This window comes from Acartia tonsa, chromosome 4 (genome assembly GCF_053477335.1).
Source record: "Acartia tonsa isolate MP-2025a chromosome 4, ASM5347733v1, whole genome shotgun sequence".
NCBI lineage: Eukaryota > Metazoa > Arthropoda > Copepoda > Calanoida > Acartiidae > Acartia > Acartia tonsa.
In genome coordinates this window covers 21,274,961-21,294,424 of record NC_137263.1, presented here as the reverse complement: position 1 = coordinate 21,294,424, position 19,464 = coordinate 21,274,961, and the positions used below count along the sequence as shown (strand labels likewise).

The 19,464-nt window shown below is 29.9% G+C and overlaps 1 long non-coding RNA gene across 4 annotated transcripts; it reads left to right on the top strand.

Moving 5' to 3' along the window:
• Positions 1–18,142: 18,142 nt before the first annotated feature.
• LOC145318267 (uncharacterized) lies at positions 18,143–19,071 on the top strand. 4 transcript variants are annotated; one of them, XR_013879278.1, is made up of 3 exons: positions 18,143–18,415; positions 18,543–18,662; positions 18,930–19,071. It is a non-coding gene; the product is annotated as an uncharacterized LOC145318267 (long non-coding RNA). The 4 variants fall into 4 exon arrangements; XR_013879279.1 differs by having other exon boundaries at positions 18,145–18,399; XR_013879277.1 differs by having other exon boundaries at positions 18,145–18,415; positions 18,533–18,662.
• Positions 19,072–19,464: the final 393 nt, after the last annotated feature.

The window sequence follows — 19,464 nt, the reverse complement described above, 5'->3', positions numbered from 1 at the left end:
GAAATGATATATTTGTGTTAAGTTCCATTTTTAAAAATAAATCAATATCTATATCTCATTTATATAAACCGATCTGAACCAGAAATCGTAACTTCCATTTTTTTCTCAGGGATATTGTCCACGGAAACGTCAATGAAGTCAATTGTCTCTAAAAACCATTATCTTTATCATGAAATTTTTTTAGTGGGTTGATATGTAGTGCCCAACTAACAAACATTTCTATATCGTGCTTTTTATCCAACCTGAAGCTCTTTATAGTGCCTATAATCATTTCTACAATCAACAATGCTTTGCAGCGACCAAAGAAAGGATAAAATATACTTTAAAACCCACGTCTCGATAAGGAATTTGAAATGGGCGGTCAATATTTAAAGGGGGTGTAAAAGGGCGTGAATTTTCCGCAAAGGGTTACGGAGCCCTTTCTTTCATTGCCAGATTTATTGATAAATTTTTAATGCAAAGTAATTATTATTTATAAATGTTGGTATTAAATATGTAGTTTTGTCCCAATAAATATTTGAATTTAATTTGAAATGAAAGGATAAAATTTATTTCAAAATTCACTCCAACTAGGGTCGGTCCGTCCGTCCGTATGTCCGTCCGAGATAGATAGCGTTTATTTGTTAATTTAGGCATGTTAGAATTGTCCTATCAATTTCAAACTTTGCATGATGATTCCTGTAGTAGTTAGGTACAATTTAGAAAGCGTAGCAACTCTATAATAATTACCAGAATGTCCGTACGTTCATTTTAAACATGTTGATTTTTCTACTTTTTTCACAACAAATTTTTATGTGATATAATTATCCGTTTGATCTGATTTTTGGTATATTGATTCCTGGGACAACAACGTACAATATCATAAGCGAAGCAACTCTATAATCAAGTCCTAAATATGTAAGTATGTCCATAAACATTACCCTGTATCAAGCAGTTTTTTCAACAAATTTACTTACAATTTTGCTTCGACTCTTATACTTTTATATTCTGATTATTCAGTTCAGACGCTATACAGTGTTAATGTTCGTTTGTCCTATCGTTTCAGTGCTTCGCTTTTATGGATGTTGTCATCCTTGTTTCATTTACAGATTTATAGATAAATTTCTAGGAGGATTTTAGGAAATACTTTAAATAACATTAAATATTAGGTACAAATTATACGTTATCAATGATTTATAAAAAAAACTTTGGTCGTTGCCAAAAAAATATTAAGATTCAGTAAAAAAAACCTTTTGTAGATTATATTAATGGGTAAAAGAGGTGGTAGTAGTACAACCAGATCAAGATTTATTTAAATTTCCTTAAGTTTTAGTCAACTATTGAGTGGATGCGTTTTTATTGCATTGGAGACCAGTCCAATGGCCTTTCAATCCATGGTAAAACAAAGTCAACAAACGGTCAAACTCAACGTAATTATAGTGAAGCTGCGCTTACTAAAGACAAACAAACGAACAGGCAAGCCTAATAGAGCGACTTGTTTCTTAAACAGGATCATGTTACTTGTAGATGCAGCGCTTATCACATGTTACTTGTAGGTAGGTGCAGCAAACTCATACATATTACTTGTAGGTGCAGCAATATCCCCCCTCCATTCCCTATAGAGATACTAATATGATTATAAATAGAAACAATTAAGATTAATTCGTTAGCTAAACGTTTATTAGTAATGGTTTTGAATATATGCAATATTATTAAACAATTACACATGATATTGAATAGCAATCTGGTTGCACAAATTGTAAAATGCATTATCATTATAGCGATCCCTCCACATGTATTCATCCATATAACTTTGTAAGAAGGTTTTTCCTGGTTTAATTTGGTTCAAGATGAAGGAAGTTGTTTGGGGTTTTGAAGTTCTTTAGAAATGACTAAAAAGCTTATTTTCAATAAAAATATAACTAACATTGTCTGCCTATCTCCTTTTTTTTTATCTCCATTTAACATGTTACTTGTAGGTTTAGCAAAGTTAAACATGTTACTTGTAAGTGCAGCGCTGCATCTACAAGTAACATGATCCTTTAAACAAATACTTTATTTAGAAGGAATTGATTAGAAATATTACAGATAAAGAATTTAGATTCAAGTCTGATAAATGGTCATTTAATGTTTAAGCGTCCATTCCATACAAATTTCAATATATTTCACATACACTTTAGTAGAGTTAAAATAGAGCGACATACGACCTTGGTTATTCCATACAAATTTCAATATATATCTTTTTTAGAGTTATTATTGAATGACTTGCTACCATGTAATATTCCATACAAATTTCAAAATGTTTCACATACACTTTAGTAGAGTTGTTATAGAATATAGAGTGACATACAACTATAATCATTCCATACAAATTTTAATTTATTTCACATACACTTTATTAGAGTTAGTATAGAGTGACATACGTCCTTGGTTATTCCTACAAATTTCAGTATATACTTTTATTAGAGTTATTATAGAATGACTTGCTACCATGTAATATTCCATACAAATTTCAATATGTTTCACATACACTTTAGTAGAGTTAAAAAAGAGTGACATACGACCTTGGCTATTCCATACAAATTTCAATATATTTCTATATTAGAGTTATTATAGAATGACTTGCTACCATGTAATATTTCATACAAATTTCAATATGTTTCACATACACTTTAGTAGAGTTAGAATAGAGTGACCTACTACAATGGCTATTCCATACAAATTTCAATATATTTCACATACACTTTGGTAGAGTTTTTATAGAGTGACCTACTACCATGGCTATTCCATACAAATTTCAATATATTTCTATATTAGAGTTATTATAGAATGACTTGCTACCATGTAATATTTCATACAAATTTCAATATGTTTCACATACACTTTAGTAGAGTTAGAATAGAGTGACCTACTACAATGGCTATTCCATACAAATTTCAATATATTTCACATACACTTTGGTTGAGTTATTATAGAGTGACATACAACTATAATCATTCCATACAAATTTCAATATATTTCACATACACTTTATTAGAGTTAAAATAGAGTGACGACCTTGGTTATTCCATACAAATTTCAATATATATCTTTATTAGAGTTATTATAGAATGACTTGCTACCATGTAATATTCCATACAAATATAATATATTTCACATACACTTTAGTAGAGTTTTTATAGAGTGACCTACTACCATGGCTATTCCATACAAATTTTTAATATAATTCACATACACTTTAGTAGAGTTATTATAGAGTGACATACAACTATAATCATTCCATACAAATTTTAATATATTTCACACAATTTTAATAGAATTCATATGGAGTAACTACAACGATTTCTAACATTTTATCAAATCTAAAAAAAAAATTATGAACCGATTGCTTTTTACTTATTAATAAAGCTTTAAACTGCCCTGTTTTTTTTAACAATATTTTGAAGACTGAGGGGTTGGGTGAGATAACCCTCCTACAGATTATAATTCTATAGGCGACCCTTATTTCTTACAAATTTCATCCGTAATGAAGCTGCTTTTTTAACAATACGTTTTACAAATTTGTTTTATAGACTAAAATGTGTGCTTTCCAATGCTCTTCTTAACTTTAAAATTACTCCAATATGAATTGCGGACAATTTAAGAATATTGGTTTTCAATTGAATGCTTATTTCATTGTAATTGGTATATTGGCTCGAAGTTGTTTTATTTAGGGAGGAATAGGTCAGGGACATTGGACTGTAAATTATTCTAGGACCCCAAAATACTCTCAATCAATGGATTAAAAACTTTGGGTAATTTTATTACACCATGATTGTATGGATGAATCTTGGGTTAAAACCAATAAGTTAAATCTAAAAAAGGAATAATTTTGTTTTTAATCATTGGGAATTTACATTCATTTAACATTTATTATCTTATCCATTATATCCCTAGGTTTAATAAATTTACCTATCAATAAATCTTTATTTTGCCTTCTTTGTTTTAACCCATAACTATGTAGATAACATATATTTTAAATCGCAGCTTCTTACAAATTATCCTCTTCTACCTTCTCTATCTACAAAATCTAAAACATTAAGCATAAAAAACATTAAATCAGCTTAAATATTAATTAATTATTGCAATTATTAATATTCTAAATAAGACAATTTATGTGAACAATTGATTAAATTGTATTTTGAACATTAAATTTGAAATTTTAATAGACCATCAAAATTTTTCTCTCATATTTTAGTGTTTAAAAATTATTTTTTGGAAAGGTACCTTGTATTCAGTGGCGTGCACGATTTTAAGACACCCCCTTCACCACGCGAATTAAAATCCGCGCAAGTAAACCCTAGCCTACCAAATCCAAAAATCTCCACTTTATTTATGTATATATGTACATGTAAGCTGTAGTAATACTTTATGTGCTGCAATATTCATAAAATATTAAAGTTTACCAGTACAACCATGTTAAACCTTTATGTTGTTATTATATCAACATCATACTTTAGTTTTAACAAGGACAAGTTTTTAAAATGACGTCAGTAGCTGCGCCACTAGAATCTAAGGCTCTATATTCAAAGGGGTAAGAAGGAGACAAAAAAGGCATTATAGCTTATGTAAAGTTTTTATAATATGAAGAACTTATTCAGTTCAGTAGTTAAGAAAAAATCCTAAGCCACATACGAAAAAAACCTTACTACTTTATATAATAGGATATCATTATTTTAATGTTATATTGATAGACTTTTTCGTTTCAAAATTTATGTATTGGAATGGTATAAAGCTATTTTCTCGTATTCATTCGAATCCAGTGGATAGGAACCGGTTCTCATCCATACGAAAAAACTATGTCTAGCATCGTATTATATCCAGCTTTCTACGAATATAGAAATGTACAATCATAAGATTAAAACTAGTTTTTTTAGCCGGTGACTTCGTCACCTCGGGGCTAAAAAAAACTAGTTTTAATCTCATAATTGTACATTCTATATCCGCGGAAAGCCGTTTATAATACGATACGAGAAATAACTATTATTACCCTTTCTTTTAACAATTCTAGAGCGCAACCGCTAGCAATTGACATAAAATACTAGAATTAAATGTCGACATAATAGTTTCATAGGGAAACTGTCAGGGAGGGAGGGTTCATTGAGATATTTATTACGCTAGTCCCCAAAGTTATAACATCTTATTTGTTGACTTAACAACTTTGGGAACTTTTATTAAATTTTGATATGTTGGGTCATGAAATTTAGTGTCTAAACGTTTCAAGATGTAATATACATATAGGGTAATTTAGTGTATCATCATTGGGGATGTACACCAATCTATCGGCTTATGTCTTATCCCTTTATATCCGTGGAAAAGTGTATGAAACTAGCGCACCCACGCCCACACTTGAAATCATGATTGTAATACAGAAAAATATTAATACATACAGTTTGGGGTATCGCAGCTACTCTACAATTCATCAATACAAACAAGAAATTTTATGGTGCGAAAGGATAAATTCTTGATATTATACATCCCCAATTGTAATAGACAAAATTATCCCTTCTGCAATTAATATTATTGGTGGAAAATGTAAAATTTTTACAACCCATTCAAATTTGATAAATCTTCCAAAAGTTTTCAAACCAACGAATGAAAGAACGGGTTTTTAAACCATTGGGGACTAGTATAATTTGAATTCAATGTTCCCTTCCTGACTGGTATTTGCAGAGAAACATGACTAATGAGGGGGGGGGTGGAAATTTCTTTTAGAATACAAAAGTTTATTTCATAAGAATTCTCTTTGATAAATGTGCTCCGCTGTTTAGTACATTTTATTCATTGTTTGTTTGTTATATTTGTATGAGCATAACATAATTTATTTTTATCTGACATCATGCATACAATATACAAATACCAGGGATACAGGATAGGATAATATATTCATAGTTATTTTGTTAAATTTGTGTGAGCATAACATAATTTATTTTTATCTGACATCATGCATACAATATACAAATACCAGGGATACAGGATAGGATAATATATGCATAGTTAGTTTGTTTAATTTGTGTGAGCATAACATAATTTATTTTTATCTGACATCATGCATACAATATACAAGTACCAGGGATACAGGATAGGATAATATATTCATAGTTATTTTGTTAAATTTGTATGAGCATAACATAATTTATTTTTATCTGACATCATGCATACAATATACAAGTACCAGGGATACAGGATAGGATAATATATTCATAGTTATTTTGTTAAATTTGTGTGAGCATAACATAATTTATTTTTATCTGACATCATGCATACAATATACAAATACCAGGGATACAGGATAGGATAATATATTCATAGTTATTTTGTTAAATTTGTGTGAGCATAACATAATTTATTTTTATCTGACATCATGCATACAATATACAAATACCAGGGATACAGGATAGGATAATATATTCATAGTTATTTTGTTAAATTTGTGTGAGCATAACATAATTTATTTTTATCTGACATCATGCATACAATATACAAGTACCAGAGTAGTATAATGGCCGAAAATTTACCATATTATAAATCTCCATTTTCTAGCTTGAATGATATGTATAAAAATATTTTTATTATTTTTCAATTCTACCCTGATTAGTAATTCTATAAAAATATGGAGAACAAGTTAAAGAAAATATAAAACCTCAGCTTACAAATCAAATATTTGTATTAGTATAAAAGAAGTTAAAAAGACTTTTAGAACTTAATTGCTAACCCCCCATTAATAAAAATAAATCTTTTTAGGCAATTAGAAAGCTAGACTATGGTACAGGAATATTCATATAAAGTTTGAAGTCGATAGGTTAATTCCAATATGCCTAAATAAACTATGGACTGGCAGACACTAAACATAGAAAAGATTCGCTCTGATAAAAATCAGATAAAATCTGACCCAAACTTGCGAATATTCTTGTTTATAGATAGAAATCTTTGTGAAGGGTTTCAGACTAATCTTTAAACCCACTCTTCTGCTTAAAGGAAATTATTGAATAGGCCACAGTGCCTTCGAAGGTGCTTTGACTTAAGTGTCAGAACCTAAATTGGGACATAGTGCATTTTATTACCCAAGGTTAGGTAACTTCATTTAACTTAGAATCTAAAATGCAGCGGTTTTTGAGAGAATTAGATTACAAAATTTTAAGTTCAATTTTCACCCATTAGGAGTTACCGCATAATCATGACAAGAAAAGCAAAGATTATTAATTTAAATTTTGAACAAGTTTGCTTTTATAATGTTCTTCATAAAACCACTCCTGAAGTGAGTTAATTAATGGCCATTTTTATCAATTGCTTTGCTAAGGTCACGAAAATTCAACCTTGAATAAATCATATATAGAGAGGTTTTATGACTGACTTTATAAAAGCAAAGTTGTTCAAAATTTTAAATAAATAATCTTCGCTTTTCTTGTCATGGTTATGCGGTAACTCCTAGTGGGTGAAAATTGAAAATTCAAATATAATTTTCTCAAAAACCGCTGCATTTTAGATTTTATTGAAAAGTGAAATGAAGTTACCTAACCTATGGTAATGAAATGCACTATGTCCCAATTTAGGTTCTGACACTAAAGTCAGTTTGCCATATTAAAAAAAGGTTAAGACATCCAGGAAGATGATAAAAGTCCCTCAACAGATTATGACGTCTTACGATAAAATAACTAATGAGAGGCCAGCATAAATTTTACCATTGGTCAATTACAGTGTATACTGGCCTCTCATTGGCTATTCTATCGTATGACGTCATAATCTGTTGAGGGACTTTAATCATCTTCGACACCCAGGTTATTTTTTTATTTTTTTATTTATTTTCTAAGGCTTTAAGGTCAGTTTAAGGTAGCTGACCCGCGGCTGCCGAGCCCTGGGTTTCAGTAATTATGCATTTAATATTATTATCAGTGCTATCATCTTGACAGGGCTGCGGAGCAAACATTTTGAAAAAATAATTAGGATCGGTTTTCCACAATTATATTGTCCGATTCATCTTATATTTAGATTAATGATTCCTGGAACAACATCTATTTTATCATAAAAAGTATTAAGGTTATTTGTTTGAAGCTTAAGATCTTAATACTGAACCGATTGAGTTCGCTATTTTATTTAAGCTTCACATACTTCTCCGGGTGGTTTTAGGCTATCCATATTCGGCTTTTATTTTTTTTGGGTCCTCTTCCCTATGAAAGGATAGACAATTAAATTACTTTAAAAGCAAAGCTTTCCTATAATTAGGATCGGTCTGTCCGTAACTTTTGGCTTTTTGGGTTAATTTAGACATATAAGAATTCTCCTATCGATTTCAAACTTTGCATGATGATTCTTATAGCAGTTAGTTACGATTTAAGATGCGTAGCAACTCTATAATCGTTACATGAAAGTTGTTTACACTCAACAACATCTTGACGTGTAATTTTACTTTCAATAATATTTTGTTCTTGTTTTATATAAATATATACAAATTAGCTGAGGGCATGAATTAGCATATTTTTTTCAAAAAAATGTTTATTATTATAAAAAGTATGTTTGTCGGTTGGTTAGACCTTCATGCAATATGTCAGTCAAGTTGATTACACCATCGAACGACAAGTCTAAAATAATCTTACAATAATAAATGTACAAGTATAGATGTATAACTACCCGGTTCCAGTGGTGGGGACCTTATTCGTCTCCTAGCTTTCTGCTCTTTTGTAGCGCCTTGGCTGTGTCAATGTAAACGATGCTATTGGGCTAATAATCAAAGACGCAATGGAAAGTCGACACAGGGTCTCCACAGTTACAGTTATTTAACTCATACTTTAATCTTAAAATAACATAAAAGCCTAAAAATCTAAAGTAGATAAAGAAGATGCTTATTTATTAGGAAAAACAAACCAATAATGAACCAAAAAGTTATTCGATGGAAGCGAATTGGTCGGAAGAATCACCACTAAAAATAATTAGTCGTCTATCGTTTTATGAAATAAGAGTTGATAGTTCAATAAAAGTTTTTTTTTACATTTAATTTTGTAAAAATTCCTATATTCTCCAATTTGCCAGCCTACCTTTATTTTCCAAGTTTTCTTTATTCTAACAATATCATTTTAACTACCAAAGTTTTTCTTAAGTATTAATCCTGAAACTTTCTTTGACATAAAAATATAATATACCAATGCTTCAATAAAATTAAAATATTTTTTTTAATTGACAGGGTATATTTAAGGTTTTTTTAAACGTTAACACGTATAGAGTTTCAGAACTGAATAATCAGAATATAAATGTATAAAAAGCGAAACAAATTGTAAGTAAATCTGTTGAAAAACTGCTAAAATTCAGGATATTGTTAAAGGACATACTTACCTTTTAAGGACTTAATTTTAGAGATGCTTCGCTATTAATATTGTACTTTGTTGTCCTAGGAATCTTTATTCCAAAAATCAGATCAATCGGATAATTTTATCATATAAAAAATTGTCGTTAAAAAAGTAAAAAAAACCATCATGTTTAAAATGGACGTACGGACATTCTGGTAACGATTATAGAGTTGCTACGCTTTCTAAATCGTACTAAGCTACTACAGAAATCACAATGAAAAGTTTGGAATCGATAGGACAATTCTAACCCATTTAAATTAACGAAAATAACTAACTGTGACGTACGGACGGATGTACGGACAGAACGACCCTAATTATAGAAAAGCTTCGCTTTTAATAATATATGCTACAGCTCTTCAAGATATTTTATAAGGGATATTTTGCTGCGTTTTTTTTATCTTAATTGTTATTAACCTGCGTTCCTTATGAACTAAATTGCAAATGTTTTAGTACTAACAAATAAGTTTTATATGTAAACCAAATATTCGCGCAATTTTGTTGCTGAAATGCTTGCAAAATTGTTTGTAAAAGATGCATGCTAAACTTTTGTCTCCGGGCAAATTTTTCAATTTGCACAATTTTAGAGGATTTGCATGCAATTTCCCATTAATCTTATTTGTAAAGTTGACCCACAGGGGTGGGGGTACATGAGGGTGGAGGGGGTAATCGTTATTTTAGCCTTCTGCGTGTTTTACTTCTTTATAGAAAGGAAAATCTTGTGTAACATCCAAACTATTGCAAAATTTGCTAGTTGGAACTAAATTCCTAAGAATAAAGTCAACTTGTTAAGTTTTTAAGTTAAAAAAAAATATAAATAAGACTTCTGGGTAACCAATGAGTACATGGTCTTGTAAAAAATCTTTTTAATATCTTAGAAATATTAAAAGGAGGTTTGTTTGTTTGTGGATGGGTCAACTTAATTATTTTGGATTTTCATATCTGGGCTACCTTGCTGCCGACACTGTATCATCCAATAGATCTATAACCATAGACGAACCATCATAAATACACAATAATCCGTTACCCTCACAGTGGTCTATTTTGGCCTTTTGGTGGACATTTCACCTACCTCTACTTAAAGTCAAATTTCACAGCTTGCAGTTGAAAGAATCGTTCAAATTAAAAAGCATGCGCCTTATTATTACCCAATACAACTTGTATGTGCATATAGAGAAGAAAAACAAAAGCCAACTGGTCTAGAAAATACTTTGAAAATATTTTCATAATTTTTTCATAAGTCGTAGAGAGCCTAAATTCGATGTTTTAAAGCAAAAAAATGTTTATAAACCTTGCAGCATTGATAAATATTACTATAGAAATGATATATAAAGGTAAATGCCCCATCACCAAACTTTGTGTGATATACATTTGATACAACTAATTGAAGTTTCTTCACCCTTTTTTTTACAAAGTTATTTTCTCTTTGATAAATAATAATACTTAATGTAATCTAGTAATAAAAAATAAGGATAGGTTACTGGCAAATAATTATTTTATTAAAAAAAAGTATTCAAAAAAATAAGATATACAGGGCGTTTTTAAAAAAACTGCGTTTTCCAAATTAGGGAAACAACCATTAGGAGTACAAAAAAAATAATTATATTTCAATATTCTCTATAAAAATATGCATCGAAATTGTTACAGGTGTTTTTTAATATCTCTGAAAATAATGGCGCATTTTAAAGCATAATTATTTCAAAAGATGCCTATGATGCTTTTTCTGGTAGAATTTTGTGCCTTAAGGTTGGTTTTCAAAAATTTATTCACTTGAAAACAACATCTTAATACGGCCAATACAATTTTCTACCAATTACACTAAAAATTTCATTTAAAATTCCCTCACTGAAAACAAATATTCAGTTTTTCTTTTTGTATACTTAAGAAACATGACCTTAAAAATTGCTCATGTTCGTAAAACCCCACCCCTCATTTATTCCTATAATCCTTTAATTTGATTGACAGGTTGAGATATTAACTCATAATTTATCCATAATTTGTAATTAAATGCTTTAATAAAAAAAATTCAACCTTCAATAACTTTTTTTTCTTTAGAGATTTTTTTATCAAATAAAAAGGAGTTTTATTTCTTTTTACTATAACCTACGTTATTAAAGAAGATTCTTTTACTGCAAATGCATCACAATCAAGAAATATGAAAAAATGACAATTTGCAGTTTTATAAAAATGCTTTTGTGAGGAGCTAAAAAGCATTTCACCTTTAAAACTCATTAAAGTACTTTTCTTATATCTTTTTCTAAATTAATATTGAAATTCTACGATTTTTTTATACATAATAAAAGATTTATTTAAATTTTTTTTGCTCAACATTTTTCACATAAAGCATTTTTGGAAACTATGTACCTATCATAGAGGCCGTATTTTTAGAGATAATGAAAAACACCTGTTATAAATTTGATGTACTTTTTTTACAGAGAATAAGGACAAATAATTGTTTTTCTGTATTGCTTCTGGTTGTGTCAGAAAAACGGAAAACGCAGTTTATTCTAAAACACCGTGTATTTGTTGGAGATCCTTCAATGGCAACTCTTCTAGGGTTGTTTGGACATGATATTTTTCTGTGTCCAAACAACGAACACAAGGTGCAGGATCCTTTACCCTTTTCCTGTTCAGAAACAACCAGTAGATCTAACCAAATCCAGAGAAGTTCGAAGCAGTCCTCCAGGTTGACCAGTTGATTGGATTTACGGGACAGTCATGCTCTGATGAGTCTGAGGGTTTTGTTCTTGGCCTAAAGCCCCTCCTTGCTCCAAGCTTTCAAACCTAAAACCTAAAGCTTGTGTAAGCTAGGCATTATTGATACCCATTGAGGCTCTTCTAACAAAAAAAACATACAAATTCAAGCATACAGCTTTAAACTCTTCAATTTAAATTTTTTTATCTGAGCTTACAATTAAAATTATTTGCACCAATATGGAGCCATATTCTTTATCTACTGCTCTGTTGTGTGTGTGTTTATAATCTCATCACAGATAATATTGCAATTTGGCTCAATTTTTGAAAGATTTCTGGCAACATTACCAGTGGTAGAGCTCCCACCATGCCCTGTGCTATCAACAAAATCCGAACACTCTCCTGTTGCTGACTGAATTTTGCTCTGTAGCTGATGTTTGGCAAGTTTGATGAATTGGTTTCCTTTTCATATTTTGACTCAGTCCATCTTTTAATACCAGCAATGAAATGATAAATTACTTTAATTCAGTGCTTAAAACATCTGAGGAGGGCATGCAGAACTTGTACAGGGTGTACTTTAACTTCTGGAATAGGTTTATGTGTTTGTCCAGCTTGTACATCATAGTCATCTGGCAATTCTTTTATGGCATCAACATCTGGGTCATAGAGGTCCTCAAATATTTCTTGAATAGAATTTATATCCCTTGTGATGAGAAATCCTGATTCAACAATAGATATACAGTGACAGCCAGACTTACTTACTGAACAAAGATCACAATAAGCTCCACCAATGCCAAGTAGAAGATTAGATGCCTTTTAGTCCATGCAGTGGGCAACAACATGAACTTGACAGACCAGATTCTCTGTCAACTGTATACCTGAACCTTTCATCTCTTTAATATGATCATCAAACAACTTCTGTGACTGGAAACTTTCTGTTGACTCTTTGCCTAGCTAGAGCATTACTGGCCTCTCTTTGAACTCTGAATTTGGAGAATCTAGCGGCAAATTAACAAATCATTCTCCCACAGCTCCAAACATCAAAACATAGTTAAGATAATATTATTTGTTTCCATAACAGAGTTCTTTAACATTGAGTGTCCGCCAGAACCATCAAGACCAAGTTTAATGTTACATTTTAAAGCTGTAGCACTGATTTTCTCATTCTCCACAATTTGTTGCAGTGTCAATTTTAAAGCTTCCATCAATGAACAAAACATTCCTTTGTGTGGTTCAGGAAGACCTTGCAAAGATGGTAAAATTGAAACATGAAAGTTTTGCACAAGACCCTAAGATGGCAAAACTTCAATGTCAGTGGATTTCAGCATTGTACAGATCTGTGAGTAAGTTCTTTGGCCAAGATTACAGGTTTGAACAACAGCAGAGGCAGTGACCAAAGGACTTTATTCACTTCAATGTCTAAAAAAAATCATTTGATAAAACTTTTTTTCACTTGTTTAGTTTTCTTTGCATGTATCCTACTGACACAGTTTTAATTTGAAAAGTTTTGATTTTTATGTTAAACTAGTGGCTTCACCTCTAGCCTCTAGGGGCTTTGCCTAGAAAATAGCCTAAAACCACCACAGGACCAAGGTATATTCCCTGAAGAGAAGATCCCAATCAGTTCAGATGGACAGACATCATTCTACTTTGTATTATAGATGTATTGTATGTTGAGCTATACCAAGATTAGCAATAAACTAAATCATATTTCATAAACAGAACATATCAATTTAAAGTAAGATACATTTGACTTAACTTAACTAATTATATTTGATAAACAATAATTTTTTCATTTGCTATACCTCTCACTTTTTTCTTTCTTAAAAACCTAACCTTATTCCGCAAACTCCAAAATTTAGGGACCACAATACTTCACTTCTGCGTTTTTGCTGCTTCCTTGATATTTCATGCCAGTGTTTGTTGTGGGTGCGCCCAGGGTCAACCTCTCCATTGTCATCATGATCTACTACTCCAGGAAGCTCCTAAATAGTGAATGTTGATTAGATTCAACAATTACTTTAATCTACATGTAAATGTTTGTTGATGCATAGTAATATATATAAATGTTTTGTTAAAAATACCTATTCCCTTAAAATTGCAACACCAAAAATTAAGTCTCCTTAATATTTCAACATCAATATGCTTTAACTACCTAGAAGAGCCTAAAAACTAAAATCTTTACTCAAAGTTATATCTGTTTTTATATCTTAAAGTACTTGTTGTTGTTTCTTTCAATTTGAAACCTTAAATATTATTCTTTAATTTTTCTAAATTTCTACAGTAAGTATTACATTTTTTATCACAATATATTTTACCTGAACTAATTCCTCTTCTATGTTTAAACAATAGCATCAGAGCCAAGGTTCACCATTAAAGATTCATCCACTTTCAGTCTTTGTTTTTTAAAAGTTCCTTGCTTTGTAGACCTCGCACTTTTGTGTAAATAGCAATCAGAATTTTTTTTATCAGAATCATTACTACAAATATTAGAAAAATGATCTATCAATTGTTAATAACTAGTTAATTTGTTTTGAAAAATAACCCTGGATATATCCTTCTCTAAAAGAGACATGATTGTAAGTGATAAAAAATTATCTTTTATGTAATAAGTAAATACTTTGTGTACTTTAAAGTGTACAGCAATATATTTTATTTAATTTTATTATAAACTACTTTTAAAACTACCTTAAAGGAAGCCTGCAAGAAATGCCACGCTTTCATGGCTGAAAGACTGCCACAGGTAGACCAAATACCCCAAATTTGAAGCCTTCAGCTTCTATAACAAAAAAGTTCTAGGCATTTTAAAATGACATTTTATGTACAATGAAAATTTTGAAAGAATTGCAATGCTCATGTTGAAAACTTTGAAATTAAACTACGTGGCCTAGAAACAAAATTAAAAGCTTATTTTTGTCATAAATTTAGGTTTCCAGTGACTAATTATATTTTTACAATAAAAATACCCATTTTTATAGTCAAAATCATTTTAAAAAATTAAGTTTTACTTGTGTTGTACAGAGTGTACTGTAGCCAATCAGAAGGCTGAATCAGCTTAACAACCAATCACAGCTGAGCTTGTAATAGTTTCGCCCTTTGTTTCCGCTATGATTTTCGTTTAAAAATGCAATTTAAATCCATTTTTTTCATAGATTTTGTCCATGAAATGTTGTGTTTTTTTTTTGTAAAAATGTAATCAGTTACTGGCAATCTAAGTTTCTGACAAAGATAAGGATATAATTTTGTGCCTAGGCGACGTAATTTAATATTGTTTTTATAAACATTGGAAATCTTTCAAATATTTCATTGTACATAAAATGCTATTTTGAAATGCCTAGAACTTTTTTGTTATTGAAGCTGAAGGCTTTAAATTTGGGGTATTGGGTCTACTTGTGGCAGTCTTTCAGCAGTTGAAGTGTGGTATTTCTTGCAGGCATCCTTTAATTACTCTACAAGATGTTTAAGATTAACATACTGCCAAAAAAATTTCTTTTTTAATCTAGGATTTTTTCAAAGTATAAAACACTAATTTTAAATTTTCTATAGTCTCTTTATTGGTTGTATGCTCTTTGTGGGCAGTTAAAATGCAGTAGAAATTAAAATTAACAAAGAAAAGAAAAAAAATTTCTTTTATTGCAATTTTAGAGTTTACCCCCTATAGTTAAAGTTAATATTTTTAAGAAACAGGACCCTGCAACAATCAAAACTAAACATCAAACTATGGCATTATACCTGTATATTAAGAATAATATATGGTTGCGGAGCCCAGTTTTTTGTGAAAAACCTAAAAAACTGAAAATTATTTATAAAATTTTATGCAAAAATATTTAGGAAATGACATGAAAAATTTTCAAAAACAACATTAAAATGGATGAAAAAAGTAAAAGAAATTCTAAAAACCAAGTTTCCTAATAAATCATGTAATATTATGAATGTAAATAGGTGAGAAACTTCATTGTATCAATGTAAGACTGAAAAAAATTATTTTTTCCAGAGATGGTGAAAATTCAACGGTAAAATTCATGACGTGAAAATAATCCTTAACCTTCAAGTTTCAAAGTTCATAATTCATCAACCAGTAGTTGAAAAGTCAAAATTTCTTTGGTTTTATATGAGATAGGGTGTATATTTTTAAAATAAATTATTAAATTAGAGGAATTCCAATGGCGAAATGTCTGGCCTTAGACCATTGTGACTCTTATAAAGGGATTTGAGCAGAGAGAGGAAACAATGGTCTGTTTATTACACTAGCCCAAAATTTTATAACATAGTTTTCATATTCGTTGACTTAACAACATTGGGGATTTACAGTGAATTCTGAATGGTTGGATCATTAAGTTGAGTGTCCAAACTTTTCAACCATTGATTGTGATCTACAGAAGAGGTAATTTTATATGAATCTATACACTTCCTAACCAATCATATTACCAGATTGCCATTCCACTGTTTTCCTATAGGCCCAATTTACTGAGTAGGTTTCTAGATGTTCTATATTTATTGTATAGATGCCTTTATCTTGTGCTAAGGTGACACTTTTTTATTCAGGGATCTAAAGGGATAAGACAATGACCGATAAATTGATGTAAATCCATAATGATGATACACAAAATTAACCCTTTCTGTAGATTACAATAAGTGGTTGAAACGTTTAAACACTCAACTTAATGTATCAACCAATTAAAAGTCCCAAAAGTTGTTAAGCCAACGAATAAGAAAATGTCATTATAAATTTTTTTGGACTATTGTAATAAACAGCTCATTGTCTCCTAACTCTCTGTTTTAATGGCAGAATTAGTTTTTGTTGTCGTAATGTCATGAAAAGACAAAACATTTTATTTAACAGGCTGACCGAGATTGCATTGTAGCTGGCTAGCCCAAGCTAAACTTTGATGCTTGTATTATTTTAACAAACGATATATTATTACTTGGATGTTGCATAGGATTTTCATGTACTTTGATAAAGTAATGCTCGCAGCTGGCTAAAATTACGATAAAAATTCATTCTGCAACATCATGTATCGTATCGTATTACATCCAGTTTTCTATGAATATCAAAATAAAAGTCATGATTCGAATACCATAATACAGCCCCTCTGGTCTAACAAAACTGTTTTCAATCTTATAATTTTCATGATAATATCCGCGGAAAGCTGTCTATAATACGCTGCGTTAAATAACTCATACAATTTTAACAGCATATTATTTTTTATGTTCAGTAGAATATTCAAGACCAATATTATATAGATAATGTTTTTGTTAAAAAATAATTTATTTTTACCATAAAAAAAAACTTATGTTCTCGCTTTAACCACAGAGACAAAAAGTGTGTTCAGGCGGTAGTACATGTTATTTTTTTTTCATATGTTTTTTTACACGAGTTTTAGTACGGCAGCTACTTTACATGTGCAACAAATACAAAAGCAGTCATGATGCAGACGTCCTGGCCAGTATATGAAATGCTCAAGTGCCTTAGCTAAAAAAAATTCTCTGTAAATTAGGCAACTAAAATTTTTGGTAATCAGAGACGTCCAAGCTTTTTTATTTGGTGGGGGGGGGGGGGTGGGCAAAATTTTTTAAGGGTGGGTAATTTGTATTTGGGAGGGGGTAAAATGGCACGTGAAGCCTACCGCAAATTTTTTTTACAGCGGGGATAAAATTTGCTTGGGGGGAGTGTTGTGTGAAAAAATCAAATATGCAAAATAAATAATGCTTAGTTTTATTATTTTATTTTAATTAAATTCTATAGTCTTTATATTTTGCCGAAATGCCTTATTTCTTGTTCTTTTTATAAAAATCATACAAAGAGCTCAACTTATGATAAAAGTTACAAAGAGTTCGTCAATCTTTTTATATTATACTTTTATTTTCTTTATATTATTATATTTAAAATGCCAATGCTTTTTTATCTATTTCACTAGGTTATTTTAATTATATTTTAATCATTTTTTATCATTTTATTATTTCAATTTAACTTTAAAAAATCGCTGTACACATGTACAGTAAATATCTTAATTATCAAAACTGGTTTTAAAATCAAAACAATAACAATAGTTTTGCCTATAAATAGCAATGTATCTTTGAATACATTATCAGTTGATCATTCTTGGTCAATTTGATCACTTCTTTTATTTGATTTACTTGCTTTTAATCACTTGATCATTCTTGGTCATTTTGATCACTTCTCCTTTTATCATTTTAATCACTTGACTATATCATGTCATTTTGATTATTATTTTTATTCATTTCATTTTATTTCTTGATCAATTTCAATTGAGATCAAGTTTTTATTCCTTTTACTCTTTTAATCTTATTTTAATTATAACATTTTTTATTTTACTCTTATTTTAAAGTTTTAGTTATTTTATGTACTTTAATCATTTTATCTCTTTTATATGCATTAAACATTCAATATTCGTTGTAATTAAATGGATTTGATTGTTTAATGTATTTTTATTTATCTTTCTTTTATATTAAATACATAGAATAATCTAGAACAATTTTACCCTTTTATATTAGCTACCTAGGCTTAGTGTATTTGCCATTCCTGAGATTTGTAGTGCAGTCCAAGTCTAGTGGTCTAGTGTTTCTTTTACCCAAATCAGGCATCTGTAGGTAGGATCTTGTTCCAATTATAGCAGATTTTGATTTTGACTTTTATTTGATTTTATCTAATTTTAACCATATTTTATTTGCTATTCTGACGTATCTTTTTAGTGATATTTTATTATTTTTTGGTCATTAAGCATGTTTAAGTCTTATGCCAGTTTTAGTCCAGTTTTTATCTTATTTTATGGTTTTATCCTATAGATTTTACTGGTCAATGTTTTATATTTTATCACAATAGTCATTATTTTAGCATTTTAATTGGTTTATTTTTAGTTTTAACACACCTGGAGTTCAAAACCAGTCCTGGAAGGGGAATTTTTATCTTCATTATTCTATCTATATTTATACTTTTATTCTACTATTTTATTTTGTGATTTCATATGTTTATGCTGTAATAAATTATCTAAATTTTGAATTGGTTTTATTTTTCTTAATTGTTTAGTGTTTTACTATAAATTGCATATTCGCATTCACTAGATCACGCAACATTAAAACTACAGGTCTTTTATGATCTTACAACAGGGAGGGGGTTGGTAATCTGTTGGCAGAGGTAAATTTTTTTACCCCCCCCCCAAAAAAAAAAAAGATTACCACCTTTGTAAAATTTTGTGGGGGGGGTAATTTGATAATGTAAAAAGGTACCTATCTAATAATGAAATACTATTAAATATTAAGCAGTAAAAATGCGCGCGAAGCGTGCCAAAAAATTTTTTATTACGAATTATTTATTTTTTGGGGGGAAGGGGGGGGGTATTAACCCCCCCAAATTGTTTGTGGGGGGGGGGGTAAATACCCACTCCTAAATGGT